At 36.9% G+C, this 16403-nt stretch overlaps 1 protein-coding gene across 10 annotated transcripts in view; it reads left to right on the forward strand.

Moving 5' to 3' along the window:
- ARL15 (ADP ribosylation factor like GTPase 15) overlaps window positions 1-16403 on the forward strand; it is a 435728-nt gene that overhangs the window by 236544 nt on the left and 182781 nt on the right. The gene's annotated exons all lie outside the window — the stretch shown is intronic.

Consider the following 16403-nt stretch of genomic DNA (forward strand, 5'->3'; position numbering starts at 1 on the left):
CTCAGGATCAGGCGTTTGGCTCAGCGCCAGGATGTCTTTCATGTCTGATTTGAGCTCTCTGCAGAATGCACCTCAGAACAGAGCAGACTACCTAGACAAGACTTCTATGAGGACTGTACATTCAACAATAGACACTAACACTATTCTCAGTGATTACCAAGAATTCAACTACGTGTCCTTTCAACACTTCAGGGCTGTATCCTTAACATCAAAGTATGGCTTTGTGTTTGTCCATCACTCATCCTTTATGAATACTTCCTTTATATATGTCTGGATTTAAATGTGCCCATAAAATGTATGTACGTGTGTGGGATATAATTATGAAGCAATAAGACTTTTAAAAAAAATACCCCGAATGTATATGAATGCTGTTTTCTAAGCACGGAGACTCAAAATTTATGGTATATTATGTTTCAGGAAAAAGTGAAAGAAGTATAATTTGGGTTTTATTTTCCTCTTTAAAATGTCTAGATTTGAAAATCTGTGTCATTGTAAGATTTAACAGAATAAAGGTCAGCCTAAAGATCCTCTGGCCTGAGGCTCTGTCTGAGACCTGGGCAGAGATATCTCTAGAACCCAGCCCTGTAGGAGAAATGAAACCCTCTCAAGGCCTGGTGCCTCAGTGACAGTAGGACTAGAAGACAGGTGAAAACATGTGTACATGGCTCGGAAACTTGTAAGGAATAATGCCAAGACAAAGAGGTTGGCATTCTGTACATCCACAGTTACCATGAGAGGCTCTATTACCTCCGCAATGCTCGGTCCACCATCAAATTGGGCTTCTGGCACGAGTCATAAGAAAACTTTTTTATGTATTTTGTTTTTTATTTTTTTTATAATGTAATGGGACAATTTTTCTATTTTCCTTGCTTGGTCACCGATTAATTTTGAATTTGCCTAAACATTATGAGTGTTTCATCCATGCATTCAATCTTTTATTCAATATGTATTTATTGAGCCCCTGCTTACATAATCCAGGCAAATAAAATTTATTCTTTGGAACCAAATATCTTCATCACTGAAGGTATCAACAAGAATATGCAAAGTATTCTAAAGCTAAATGCCAAAAGAATTTGAAATAGGTTTTGGGCATGACTTGGGATAAATTTATAGCATAGAGCTTCCCAAGGAGACCAGTTTTCTATGTGTGTCTTAGCCGTAAAAGTTCTGGGATAAACATGTATTGATTCCCTATCCTAGTGTTTAAAAAAAAAGCTTCAGCAAGCTGTTCTTTAGCCACATGTAAGTCGTTGGAGGCAGGGGAGGGAGAGGAATGTAAGGAAATGTGTCTGACTCGGGATGTCTCCTTTGCCAGAATCCCTGCCAAGGCTGGCAAGCCCAGAAAGAGGCTGGCACCATTCCCTGTCGCTCTCTGCCCTCCATGGCATAACCCATCAGACGCCTGTTCTAGGCGTGACCTAGATTCCCTAGCTGATGCCTGGGTCCAGCAGTGCCCGCAGCATTTTTTTTTTCTTTCTGTTTCCTCATCTCTTCATTGCCAGTCTTGCTCAGCCATTGAGTTAAAGAAACACTCCAAAGGCCTGCGCCAAATATGTCTGCCCTTCTTCCCAGTGGCACATGTCCAACTGTCAGTTGACAGGTGGGCATACCACCTGGGGGGCAGTTAACTTCCCTCACCAGATGGAGTTTTACTGGTCCAGGAGAAGGCCCACAACTGGGATGCTGAAACAGATGCTCTGCAGACAGTCTCTGCATCTCAGCTTTCTTCATCCTCCTCTCACTCCCCCTTCCCTCCCTGCATGTGGACATGTGAATAGAGCTCTGTAGCATTCTAGGAGATTTCCAACCTTAAAATTGCTCTACTAACCTCATGGTGGAGTAACAGTCTCTAGCCCTTCAAAACTTAAGAAACAAAGTCTCTAAAAACAGACAGAGATATGCATAACTATGGAGTTTGAATAGTGATCTTAAAAAACAGGCTATGAGAACATTTATATTAGCATTTGCTGAATGGTCATTTGGCTGGTGTTGGGAGTGTTGATACTTTAATTGACTTTTTTGCCTCTCAGTAGCACAATTTGTATTTAAGACTATGGTTGATGGTCATACATAAAAGTAGTACCTTTCAGATATCCACAGTGTAGAAGAAAAGATTTCCTCTGTGGTCTGATACATTTCCTTGTTTTATTGGAAGTGACTGAAGAAATGTGAGAGTGGATTCCTCTGATTTCTAACCTAGTGCTTAAAATTTTTAGAGGAAATTTAATCTAGTGAAACTTGTTTTTCAAATAAGAAAATACCAGTGTTTTCAGTCCTGCCTTTGAGCCATAAACCATCGGCGTTATGACAAATGACTCATCAATTTTAGTTAAAGGAGTTGAAGTGCACCATCTGGTTTTAGCCCCCACCACGGTTGTGTTGCAGTGATGTCTTGTGGCATTATACCCTCATACAAAAGAGCACACCATGGCCAACTTATTTTTTATCTCAGCATTTCAAGGATTTTATAAATCTGTCCTTCCCTCCATCCTTCCTTTCTGCCTTCTTCCATTTTCCTTCTTCTGAAATACATGAAAAATGTAAAGTTGTATAGAATACTATTGTAACAAGTACCAGTGTCCCAGTACTCACATTAAAACTAGACCAACACCAGCACTTTATTCATCCCTGTGCCCCTCCTTTGCATCTATTCCCCCAACCACCCCACCCAGAAGGAATCACTATCTTGAATTTCACGTTGCCTATTTCCGTTTTGTGTACTTCTGCCACCGGTGTACATAATAATATATATAGTGGTGCCTATTTTGAATTTTAAGTAGATTGAGAACAATATAAATATATTCTGTGATCTTATTTTGTTCATGATTATCTTTTTTGAGATTCATCCCTATTGATTACTGAGGCTATGATCCATTCCTCCTCATTGCTGTATAATGTTCCATCATATGAGTATATCAGTGTTTATCCATTATACTATTAATGGACATTTTCATTGTTTCTGTTATTTGGATATTATAAAAGTAGCTACTATGAGCATTTCTGAATGTATTTTAGGCATATGTGCAACCTTTCACAATAGTGTATAACTAAGAATCTAGACAGTTATAAGGTACATGCATATTCAACCTTATTAGGTACTGCAAAGTTTTCCAGAGTAGATAAAAATTCCCTTTTGTCGGTACCCTTGTTTGTATATGGAATTATCTTGCCTTTTACATTTTGCAAATCTTTGTGCATAATTTGACATTTTCTAACTGATTGTTTCTGTTAAATACAAGAAATTTACATTTGTATATTTTTTTGTAGCCAGCAAACTTGCTAAACTATTAATCCTTATGTTTTATCTGTATATTCTGTAATTTTTCTGCCTACACCAGTTTCATATGCTAATAAGTTTGTTTCTACCTTTCTGTGTTTGATTTCTACTTTTTCCTGTCTTCCTGAATTGACTCCAGTCTACAGGACAATTTTGGAAAGGATTGGGGATCAGCAAGTATTGTCTCCTTCTAGCTTGAAACATTTTCTCGTGAATGGCTATGGAAATTTATCAAATGCTTTTTCACAATTATTGGGAAGATTATGTGATTTCTTTCCCCTATTACTAATAGTAACCTATTGTAGTAAATTACCTAAATTTATTATCTAATATATTTCATCTCCCTTGCATAATATTAGAGGTAATGGCTACAGAAGAAATGTCAGAAGTTTTGTACTCTAAATTAACTTATAGTCTAATTGAAGAGAAAAAACATGATTAAAGAAATGTTAATGGATGCCACAGGGTATATTGTCATTATTTGCCACATTAATGGGACTTTGAGTTCAGTTGGCAAAAACCGTTACAGACTATAGTGACGGGCTCAGCCAGCTTCCTGGAGGGGGTCCTGGATCTAAAAGTAGAAGATTGGCTGTTTATCTTTTATGGCATTTTCAATAGCATTACTTTGGTTTACCAAATTATCTGCTTTTAGAGATTTTAACGCTGATTTCAAGTAACCATTCATATGGGGTTATACCCTTAGGATCTACTGTGTTCCGAGCAAATATTTTACTGCTGCATGATTTTTGGGTCATTAGTCCCATCATACATTGGACTTTTTTTTTTCTTAATAAACGAAAAAAGGACTGATTGGAAAAGACAATTAAGAAAATATTAATTTAACAAACATTCATCAGGTACCTACAATAGGGAAAGGGCTCTGCTGGGCTCCTGTGTAATTTTCTAATTTTACTTGCCCTCAGGAAACTTCCTGTTGACTAGGAAGCTTACAATTGAGTGAGATTATGCTGTACACTGTTGTCCTTGAACATGAAGTAATTAAAATTCTCTTTCTTTCTCTCATTGGGAATGATTTTTGCCTCACCAGTTTGAAAAAAGTCACTCTACCTCTGAACAGGATGAGAAAATCATTCTCAAGCTAAGTAATGGCAATTTACAAGAAGCTTTTCAATGGCCAAAACAGATTATTTTTCATTGTTTTGTTTCAAAGTTCTATGTGTACACATATCTTTGTTTTTTTATTTAATTTAGTTCTGCATTCTTTCCTTTTACAATTCTTCACCCCACATTTTGTGCATTTTAGTTACATATACCTACCCCAGTTTTTACAATCTCTTGAGACCTCTTTAGTCAGGGTTGTTCCCTTGATGTTCTTTTGCTTTAATTCATTCCTACCCTTGTCCTGACAACTTCTCAGTTTTAGGATAAGTGGTTTACTTGTAGCCTTTCTGTATTTTGCTAGATTATCTGCATTCATTCTTTATCCCTTTTCCATATGCTTTCTGTAATCAGCTGTATTAGTTAGTGAGTGTTGCCTAGGGTGTGGCTGTACAGTTAATCAGCTAATATCCCAAGTAAAATATCATAATTATGCTTATTAATATTTGGAGCCATTTAATTTCATTTCTTTTGGCTGTAGATATGGTAACAGTGTTTCTGGCTTCCTCCATTGTTGGCTTTAGAAGCCGATCACATGTTTATATTTTAGCAAACTGGAATATTTGTGGTAAATGCAGTTGTGGCCTAGAATCTCTGCCATTCCTTGTAACTGTCCAAACCAGAGGTGCTACTTCCTGAAAGTGGAGAATTCAAAGAATCTAACCATAACATGCCTTTGGTTTTTAGTAATAAAGAGATCTGGGACTACTGATTAGTAGCATCTGTAGTTTGGTTTAGAAACTGTAAGATGTAACCTCAAGTTGTCAGCTGTAAGGTTATATGATTCTGAGTTCAAACACTTCTTATGCCTGCCCAATTTTGAAATGAAAATAATCCATTAATCCAGCCTTAAACAAACTTTGAAAAAAAATCATTAAAACTATAAAAATTATTTGGCTATAAGATATGTTGACTTTACATATATAAATTCCTCATCCTTCTCTTATAGCTTCATGTTTTGTTCTGTTTTCAAATCGGTAAGTCATCTGCCTATAGGAATTTGATTCTGATTTTTACCAAAAGCAGTCCCAAAGTTATGAAAAATAAAGGCCCTATTCACTGTACTTATCATTAGGCCACTTGCCTTATTTTTACTTACCCCATTCTGATTTCTTTTTGTTCCTAGTTTAGTGGACCAGTGTATATTTTTATGGATAATTAGCATACATGTTTCACAGAGTGCTAGGACTAACTAATGATTAGTAGCAGGGAGGTGATAATAATCTTCACTTCCCCACCTGTCTGGAGGGGTCATAAATGCAGTACAATCAAGGTCAACAATTATCACTTGAAGAAATTTCTTCAACTGAAAGCTTGAAGAAATTTACATTTGATGAATGTGCATTTAAGCCACTGCAGAATACATGTGCATGAATCACACTCGTTGAATAGCCATTTCATTGCCTTATATGTCTTGAAGGCTTCTCTCCGGTGATAAAACACCTCCCTAAAGCTTCTGTGGGTAGGGTGAGGCCATTTACCTTTACGTAACTAAAGAGCCATACAGGGGACATTTTTTAAAAGCCTACAACTTTCAAAGTGATAATGTGTCCAGTTACACCTGACCCAGATGAGTCTGCAGAGTCCAGATGGTAAGGGGTGTGTGTGCTACTGAGAGTCTCAGGCTTCTCAGTGAGTACAGTCATTTTGAAGCCTGTGTGCTCTGAGATCCATCAGCCTCTTCTCTTTTCTTCAAAGCCATGGTCACCATCATTAGCTACTTGTCCTAGTGAAAATCTTCCAAAGAGAACAGAGGCAACTGGAATGTCCCAGAGGCCAAGAGCATCTTTATTCTGTGTCTAAGAGTATAAGTTAGAAAGTGTTGGTCTAATATTTCTGTAGCAATTTACATGTGAATAGCCAAAGGGAATTTTAAAATAGTTCACATGCAATTGCCAAATGTTTTAAACCAATGCTAATCAAACTATTTGCCATAAAGTACCAATTCCTACTCTCCTACCCAATCTAACCCTGAGGTGAGACCACTGATCACATATTTGGAAGTCACAGCCATGTCAAATTCCTTCAAAAGTTTCCCAATGCTTATTATCAGTTTCTGTATTTATCTGTGGACTGGTCCTATCTACATATCACACTTTGAGTAGCCTTGCTCCAAACTATACCAAAGGATAAGGAAATGAGATGAATGGAGCTAAATAAAGGAATAGTAGATATGGTAAATAGGATTATGACGCCAGGTAATATTAAGTCAAACTAAAGATTATTCTGTGAATTATTTTGATCCCGGATAGTTCACTAAGCGCACTGAAGATCACCAGGTTAAAACAATCCATTCTTTTTTGCTGTATTCCGTAGTGAATAGACATAGGAGTGTTATCATCAGTTCACCCAAAGTGAATGAATTCAGCCTTGCCCAAAGTGTAGTATCCAATATATATTTGTTGTATAATTTCAGTGAAGTGGTTTCTCAAATTTCATGGTTGTTTTTATTAAAATCTGTGTATACATATACTCAGACATTAGCCAAACTAATAATATCTGAGCCATAAAACAGTCTCACTAAGGATTCATAAATATGACCTCTCCTACCCAGTCCTTTTCAAATCAATGTTTGTCCCTTCAGCAGCTTTGCAGATGATGTTTTTCAACTCCCATTACACCCTAAAAATTTGCTTGGATGAATGAAATCAGTTGCAGTCCTCTTTGCCAGAACATGGCGCCACACCCTTGGCAGGTAGGCAATGTTGTCTTCATATGTTTGCAAAATTACTGAGCATTAGCACTTTGTCCTCCAGAGAGCACCCAGCCCTACCCCCTCAGCTTACAGTGCAGTAATGCCACTGACAGATCTAGCTCTCTGGAGGGGAAATGGCAGTGTCAGTGCTCCCCCTAACTGTGCATTCAGGGTTCCTGCAGAAACAATGGTGGTCTTACAGCCTTTCCCAGGGAGATGGGAGTGTTGGTGGTGGTGAGATGGAAGGGGGGACACAGCTTTTTGTCACACTTTCTCCTCAGAAAAAAAAAAAAAAGAATAAATTTAAAATAGAACACTTTAAGTTACAGCCTCTGAATCTTCTCCAGTGAAAGTCAAAACCAATTTGGTGGCCCCAAAACTATCCTCCTCCCTCACCCCTCTGGGAATCTGCAGATCTCTTAGATCAGATGAGCCCGAGAATAGTCTCCCCCCACCCCCTCACCCTCCCGGCAGCTGCCTGTGGGCCGAGAATCGGCTCCTGTTCTGGAGCCTTCTGGCGTCCTGGAAGGTCTCACAGACCTCTCGTGGGCCTGGTCACCCAGGCTGAGCTCCAGGGCCGCTCACTAAGACCAACAGTATGAGAGCATTCCGAGCACCTGCAGTGCCCCACATCCCTGGCCTGGCCAACTTCCAGTGAGCCTCCTGGAAGGCTTCCTGATTCACTCTGATGTGTGACTCTTTCCAAAGACTGGGGGACTTGGCCCCTTGGCCCCTGGCACTGGGGTTACTGCTTCCACACAGCTCACTCAGTCACCTTGGCATCTGTGTGATTACTGCCCACAGCCCACAACCCCCGCCATTCAACTCTAGTACATGTTTAATGAGTCTTTGCTGAATATGAACAACTGACCAGACTGATAAACGTTTTCTGAAGTATTGTCACCCTTTGAAACAGAGAAAACTCCCCTATCAGAGAGTATTCAAAAATTCTTAGCTGTTATGCAGAGCTCCTAATTCTATATGATTATATAATTATAACCAGTGATTTTCTTTAGGAAGTTTTTGAGCCAAAAGTTTGGCAACTTAAATCCAATGCTTACTGTATACCTATTAGTACACTGAATGCATTTCTAAAATCTTCTAAATAAGAAGAAATATTTTCTCTTTGATTTTAGCTGTAATTGGAGATTGTTTCTCACAGAAAGACTTCTGACCTGGAGCAGGAATATGTGTCATATTTAAGTGTATCCAGATTCATTTCATTGCCAGTGTTCATCCAAAGCAGTTAATTCTTGCACAGCCACCCCTGCACAAAGTTATTCAAATGAGCACTCAGTCCCCACAGCATAGAATATTCGAGAAAAACATTTAAAAATTAAAGTATGCCATTGAATTCATTCCAATTGCATTAGGAGTTCTCCCTAGGTCCAGGGGTTTCAATCGTTTAAGTAGCTACACTGGCATGTATTTGCTACACAAACACCTGGCAGCATATATGAGCTTTCCTCTTTCCTTTCTTCTTGTTGAATTGTAAGGCATTGCTCATAAAGTGTAATTCTTTGATTTGTTCTCTTGACAGTAGAAAGACAGCATAGTTATTTCTTCCTCAGTAAATTAAGTCCCATTGTCAAATATAACTACTGTGAAAAAGAAATGCAATGTGTGAAACCCTAATGTTTAGACATACCACATTTGCTTAATTTCCTCAGATATATTCACACTCAACTGGGAAAAGTTTACAGGCCTCCATCAATCTCTTTGCTTCTCTCATATTTCCAAGAAAGGTGGCCACTCATCCTGAGTCAGAAAGAAAGTGGCGAGATTACTTTGAATCTCAGTCTTGTAACATGCCCGTTTCTTCAGCATCTCCTATTTCCTTAAGACACTGCATTGCTTAATGAAAAGGGTTGACTAGATTTGTGTATTATAGAAAGATGATGATATTTGTACATAGTATCTTTTTCCCTCTAAATATTGGGCTCGAGAAAGCAGGACTGGGCAGCAAGTGAAGCCCCTGCTTCCTTCTCTCAACATCCAGCACCAGCCAGACAAACAGAAGAGGAGGAAGGGTTGCCAGGAGGGCACCCTGCTCTCATTTTGCTGAGAGCAGTTGAGTGGACGGCATTTCTTCATGTGTCAGTGGGAGATAGACTATGTCCAACTTGCAACAGCAGTTACAGTTAGATATGATGCCTTTTTATAATGACAATAAAAAAGTCCTATTTTTTTTCCTTTAATGATGAGTGTCTGTCTATGTACCCGTACTTTTCAAAGGTATGTAGCTTAGCAATACAGTGAATATTGCTCATCACCTTATAGTAGTAGTTTAAGTCTAACATTGGCTTGTAAGGAAAAATATCAGTCAGACTCCCTTTGACAATCTTTTAGGATTTCCATACAGTTGTTTTGTATCCAACACTGGAGCATTTTTCTGTTTCTTCCATTATGCACAAGATGCAGTAGTAGTTGATTTGCCCTCTGGGGTCAGGTTGAATAAGAAATACTCAGTTTAAAATATTAGACTCACACTGGAGTGGAGAAGTTCACACTCCAGAAGCCCTGGAGAACTGAGACCTGTTGAGGAGATTCATTGCTCCCTTTTCCAAAATGTAAATGCATCAGATGGCATGGTTGTCAGGGAGCATTTCAGTTCGTTCTTTCTCCAGTTTAATATGTCTGTGATACAATCCCATCCTGCTCATTGCTCCCTGGTTCATTAGTGAAACACCCGTAAGAGCAATTATTTCAAACAAATAGACTAAATAGTTTAAAGTGCTTTTTAAGTTTAAAAATGTCAATCTAAGGCTAAGTGGAAACCACAAAAGAGCCAGTAACTAAACACAGGAAAAGTTTATATAATACATTACCTGTCAGGAATGACATAGGATATGTATTTTTTTTTTTTTTTACTTATGCTATCGATTGAATTATGTCCCCCCCATCCCAAAATTCATAGTTGGAAGCTCTGATCCCTTAATATGACTGTATTTGGAGATGGAGCTTTTAGGAGGTAAAGATAGGGTCCTAATCCAATAGAGTTCATGGCCTTTTGAGTAGAGAAGAGATCTCTCCACCCTCCTGCCCCCTCTCCCCACAGCTGGGAGGACACAGCAGGAAAGTGGCCTCTGCAAGCCAGGAGAGAGCCTTCACCAGAAACTGACCATGGGGCCACCCTGATTTTGGACTCCCCGTTCTCCAGAACTGTGAGAGTTTCTATATTGTTTAAGATATCTAGTCTATGGCACTTTGTTATGGCAGCCTAAGCAGGCTAAAGGCAATTGTAAACTTGAAATTTTAAAAGCTTTCAGGTCTCCATTTTCTTCCAGTAAGTGAAAGGAGACTTGTTCCATCTTCACTGGTCCAGCGAGACGTTTAAAGGACTCGTGCTCTGTAGCACTCAGCTGAATTGACTCTAATGACCTTCTCAGGATTTTTTTAAATTCCCTGTTTGATGTTATATTTTATGAATTTTGAACTACTTTGAACATGAATGTTTTTTGAAGTTAATATTTAAGATGTCTGGTTTTAACATGTTTCCATGATCATTTCGAGTATTTAAGGAAAAAAATACAAAACTTTGGGCCTCTGTTTTTTTCTTGGGGACAATGAGTATTCAAGCAAAAAATTATTTTATAGCCATATCTAAGTGCCTACTTAAAAAAAATCACTGATAGGTTTAAATTGTCCACCCCTAAAGGCATCTTTGAAAAATCATGCATGAAAATAAAAAGCTTGACTAAGTTACTCAAATACTCTGCCATTTGTAACCGTCACCACTGAATGAATCACGCACTTAGCCATGAGGACCTTTATTTCTTTTGCTGTTCCTCTCAACTCTCCACTTTGCTTTTGTGAAATATTAAAAAATTTTTAATCTTCAGGAATATTTCTGTCTTAGTACCTAAGTCTGTCTCAACTGTAGAATTACTGTCCTATATTTTATTAAAAGTGACAACACCTTCCTGGAAAGTACATTGTGGTTCCAGTGCACCTAATAGAGAACCTTGTTCATAGAAAGTGCTCAAAAAGATTGTTTATTAAAGGATTATATTAATATACAGTCATAAACTGATTTTATCAGCTTTTTGGTGTTTCAACATAGTTTACATCACTGCCTATACCCTTTGCCCAATTTCCTACAGGTTATCCTTCTATTTATCTAATTGACTTGGAACATCTAGATAGGTAGGGAGATTTCAAAAACTTTCTTTCTTCCCTCATCAACATTTCTTAATTTTCCTACATTTAAAAATAAAAGTATGGGTTTTTCAAAATGAGGTTCAGAAAGTATTGATATTACGTAGTTTGCAAGTGAAAAGAATAATTTTCAGGCAGTGGAATTTTGCGTTAGCACTTACAATAGGGACCTATTTGCTCGTTGCTTGGTTCCCTTTTAAGATCCATGGTTATATTCAATTTTCTTTCAGTTCTTTATTCTGTGGTTATTGGGCTGGATGGTTTTGGTTCTGTTCAACAATGGGTGCTTTGAGAAATGAATTTCAATGCATAATTATCCAGTGAAATCATAGTGAAGTGATGAGATGACAAAAAGCCAACTTATTTTCAGGAATTAAAAAATAATGCTATAATATTATAGGCATTAATCCATATATGAATATTCCAGCATCTGACTTTACCCTGATCATTTTACATGTTTATATAAATTATTATTTAAATTGTTGGATTTTTGAAATACTACTGCTATTCATCTTTGAAATTTTAAAAAGCATTAAATTTGATATTTTAATGAAATCCATAAGCTACTGAGTTCTTTTTAAAGTGTGGATAGCAATTCATTTAAAAAATTATTTGCCTGATGACCTTTTCACTTTGGTTGAGATACTTTACTGTGGCACTTAATCATGATGAAATGTTTAGATTATGTTAAGCTGACAGTTATGCTGTCAGGTTTCACTCAATGAGTTAGCTTATATATAATTATTTTTCTTTATGATTTAATATTTTACATTCATTCAAGCATTTTTGGTAGCTGCAACTGTTGCTCATGCTAACTGTTCTGTTTAGGAAATGTGCAACCTTACTTTAATGAGAGTCACCTAACTATTGGTGTTAGGCCAGTAACTTTGGAGGCATTTTCTGTTTTACCTCAACCTCAGAGGAAGGGACAGCTCAAGGGTTGGATACTTATAATGGGCCAACAGTTGTTTTTTTATTATTAAAGTATCATTGATATACAATCTTATGTAGGGTTCACATGAACAATATTGTGGTTTCAACATTCACCCGTATTATCAAGCCCTCACGCCCCACCCCCACTACAGTCATTGTCTATCAGCGTAGTAAGATGCTGTAGAGTCATTACCTGTCTTCTCCATGCTGTACTGCCTTCTAAAGGGCCAGCACTTTTAAAACTGGTACACGGAGTACTAGTATGCTTTCTTGTGTTCATCCAAATAGAAATTTAAAGTAAAAATCATTCCTGAAGGAGAGTTCTGAGCTCCAAGTGTATGGCATTGGGTGGTTTGAAGGTTCTGTGTGTGTGTATATGTCCATATTTCTTAGGGTGCTGGCCAGTGAATCACAGATGGCGAGTGCAGCCACTTTTGCTCCCTGGCTTCTCACGTGTTCCAGACTTTACTGCTACTCAAATGAGCCTGTGTAATGCGCACTGTGTACACATTCAAAGCAAAAGCTATTCTGAGGATTTTGAGTTGATTGTGACACATTGATGCTTAAGAGCAAAGCAAGTAGGGTTCAGCATCAAAAGAAAACTCAACATTTGAGCATTAGGAATAATTTGTTATGCTTACTTTTAAAAAATGTATATTAACCTTAAGAGGGCATTAGAAATAATGGACAAATAAAATTAAATTCCGAAGACTCTTATGTGGGCAGTCTCTTTAAATCCTGTAAATTCTATTGTTTGAAAGAAATAATTAGTTTAGAATTTAGATTCATTGTAATCAAATTAGGGTAATTCGAGAAAGACCTGCCTTGTGTTTTTTCCCATGATGCTTTATTAATTACGTCTTTTGAAAGGAATGGTTTCTCACATTCCAGAATCCACCAAAATGTTCACAGATGCATTGTAAACTATCCTTTGAAATGTAGTTTAAAATCTGCTGTCATGATAGACTCCTACCCAACCCATCTCCCCCTTGTCCTGGGGTTAAAAACTTCACATCTTTGCTTAGTCACAGAAGACAGCTCACTTGGATTGAGGATTACAATTCAAAACAGAATCTTGGAAAAGAATCTGTAGTTACTTACCCATTACTGACCCAACAAAGGCTAGCTGTTTTATCAGCTGTTTTTTAGACCCAAGACTGTTTATGCATCTTAATTAAGTCATGAGAACCCTACTGGAATATTTAGCATAAATGCTTGAATATTTTTCCCCTTGGAATAGTGAGTTTTCCCCACATAATATCCGACAGAGGATGCTAAATTCTTTCAGACCTTTTTAATATTTCATGTCTTGTTGTTGGGAAGGTGGATTGATTTGCCATTAGTTCTTTACATTTACTCAGTTTCTGTGCTAATTTTTCTGGGGAATACTTCCATGGAGTTAACAGCTACAACCTCAGTCTCTCTTCAGTGATACACCTTTGAAAATTTTAATAACTATCTAACAGGGCGAATTTCTATTTGGACCTCATGAGACACTTTTCAAGTTGCTTCTATTCAGCCATGTTTTCTGTATTATTTTCAAAATATTCCTCCACATTCTTTTTTTTTTCTTTTTCCAGTAGCAGACATCCCTAAATAGCAGTTTGAGAAAACATCACTTTCTCATTTACAGTCCATCCAAAAGAAGGTCAGAGTTTGATGAAATCAAATAAATGAATGACAATAAATAAACAAGTGTAAGAAAAGTTTATCAGTACTTTTAGTTACTTAGGGTTGCATTTGTATTTATGATAATGAAGCGTGACTAAGGGTTGCTTAAAACATCCCTGATAGCATAGAATACGTTACTATAAAGAAAGCTAATAAGGATTCACCATCCTGTCACCAGCAGCTGAGTGGAAGTCTTGTAAGACACATGTTAAATGGCACTGAAGTGCTCTGACGGATGGCCTCTTCATGAGCCTAGGAACCTTTTTAGGAATAACAGTAATGTCTTTGTCCACAGATATTTTGTTCATAGTCTGGAGGATTTACAAAAGACTGTTCCTACATTAGAACCAGTTAACACTGTGAATTTCATGCATTCAGTTTTATATCTTAAGTGTTGCAATTATACAGGATCTATTAGAACTTACTACCATTTAACAAAGATGTCAACTAAAAACATAATGTTTTGGCCTTGGGAAGCTGATTTTTATAAGATTTTTTTTTCACTATGGTTTTATTCTGTGCTGAGGATCACCTTCTAAAGACAGTTTAGGTGCGTTCCTTGTCACGTTTTCAAAGAGTTTACCACAAAGGCTTCAATTTTAATATACAGCATGATCTGTGTCAAAATTTTTTTTATCACATTACCTTTTACGATGATTCTTTAGTTGCACTGCGTATCTGCCAGGTGACTGTGCAAGGGTCTTTAATCCTCATACCAACCCTGTGGTGTGTGTGTGCATTATTTATCAAATAATTTTTAAATATTTTATTTGAGAAATAATATACATAAGCACACACCAGATTCATAATTTATTATGTATAGATAATCAGAAAGCTAATATATTAAAAGACAAACTGCAAAGTCATTATAAAAATCCTAGTCTGCCTGTTTCTAGATTTCAAGCTCTTACCTAGTCCAAGCTCTTCATTTTACCACATTTTATATGGTATTTAAATTTTTACCTGACATTAAGCTTACAGTTTAAAGATAAGATTAAATAATGATGGCTTTAAAGTCTCACATACAATATATTATAGTTTATTATAAACATAAATGTTTTATTACCCTAAACCATATTTTGTTCTGACTTTTGTTTTTCATTTTGGCTGTCTTGTAAATAAAATTTTAAATGACTATTATAGAAAAATCCAGAAAAATAGTACTGGTTAAAATCTCATATAATTCCACATGAAGAAGCTTCGTGTCTGCTTGGGGGAGAACACATCGGTTTTCTCAAGTTCCTTGTTTGGCTAACGACAATAACAGAATCCTAGGGTTGCAAGAAACCCCCATATTTATTGTCCCTAACTTGGCAAAGATGATGAGCATTGATTTTTACCATCTTAATTATAAACTCTCTTAATAACTTCTTTGGGCCAAGAGACTTCAACTCATTTAAAGCAATATAGTAGTATGACTTTTCTTATTCTGAACACAGTACTGTGATGGTTCTTTGAGGTCTACTTTATGTTTTCCTAAGTGTAATTCTCTTCAGCTTGCTAGATCTTTGTACATAGAGATTCTCGCACATAGCATTCCATTTAATTTATCAGATCCGAAACTTAGCTTACATTTCTAGACCTTTTGTGTCCCATGAGGACATAAAACCTGGGGGTTGAAGAAATGAGAGACTAGAACACATGGATCCTTTGTAAATTTGGCCACTATTGAGAAATTGGATGGTAAATATGGGAAAATGGACTCATTTAACTTAAAATTCTTTTTGCTATGCATCTGCTTATACATACTTTTCATTTGAGCATTATTGTATTAGGCATAATTTAAAAATAAAGCTATATAGTTGAAGAGAGAAGAACAAAATTAGAAGAAAATAGACTTCACTCTGTACCTCTATTGCCATTAAATTAAAATCCCTTTGGCTTGGTGACTGATGGAAACTGACAACATGTGCCTTTTCTTAACAACATAGCAATTTGTCTTTTATCCATCTAGTTGGGTTAAGATGTTTTAGTTCACATAGATTTCAGTACTTTTATGCATCAAAATTTACAAAAGCAGAAAAGCAGATGCAAATTAAAAGTTAACAAAATGTCTTTTCCTATTTGGATCTTTGTCTTCTTTTTCTCCCCTCTTCTAAGTTGTATTTAGGCTTTCTCTTGAACTATAGCATTTTATTGGCAGTCTCTGGTTTATGAACTGTATTTTTTCCAGTCTGTCACTTTAAGGACAAGAAAAAGGAATAATAATGATCTTTGCTGACATTTTTGAATATTTATTAAGCATTAGGCAGTTAATTCTCACCACACAGTGAGGTGTGTGCCACCATCATCCTCATTCTGTAGATGAGGCTCAGGTTGTAAGCTGTGGAACTGGGGTTTCAATACCAACCTGTGTGATTTAGAGACAGGATTTTCCCCCATACCATTTGAAAATGTTATGATCTAGATGTGGCATATAGTTAAGATGCTAATTAACAGTAAAATTGCCAAATGAAGAAAGCTAGAAGAGAGGCTGACACAGAAGGTGAATATCCAAGTTATCACCCTATGAATAAAATAGTTCCACTCTGGTTCTTCTCTGCTGCC

The sequence above is a fragment of the Manis pentadactyla genome, chromosome 2 (assembly GCF_030020395.1).
Source record: "Manis pentadactyla isolate mManPen7 chromosome 2, mManPen7.hap1, whole genome shotgun sequence".
Classification (NCBI taxonomy): domain Eukaryota; kingdom Metazoa; phylum Chordata; class Mammalia; order Pholidota; family Manidae; genus Manis; species Manis pentadactyla.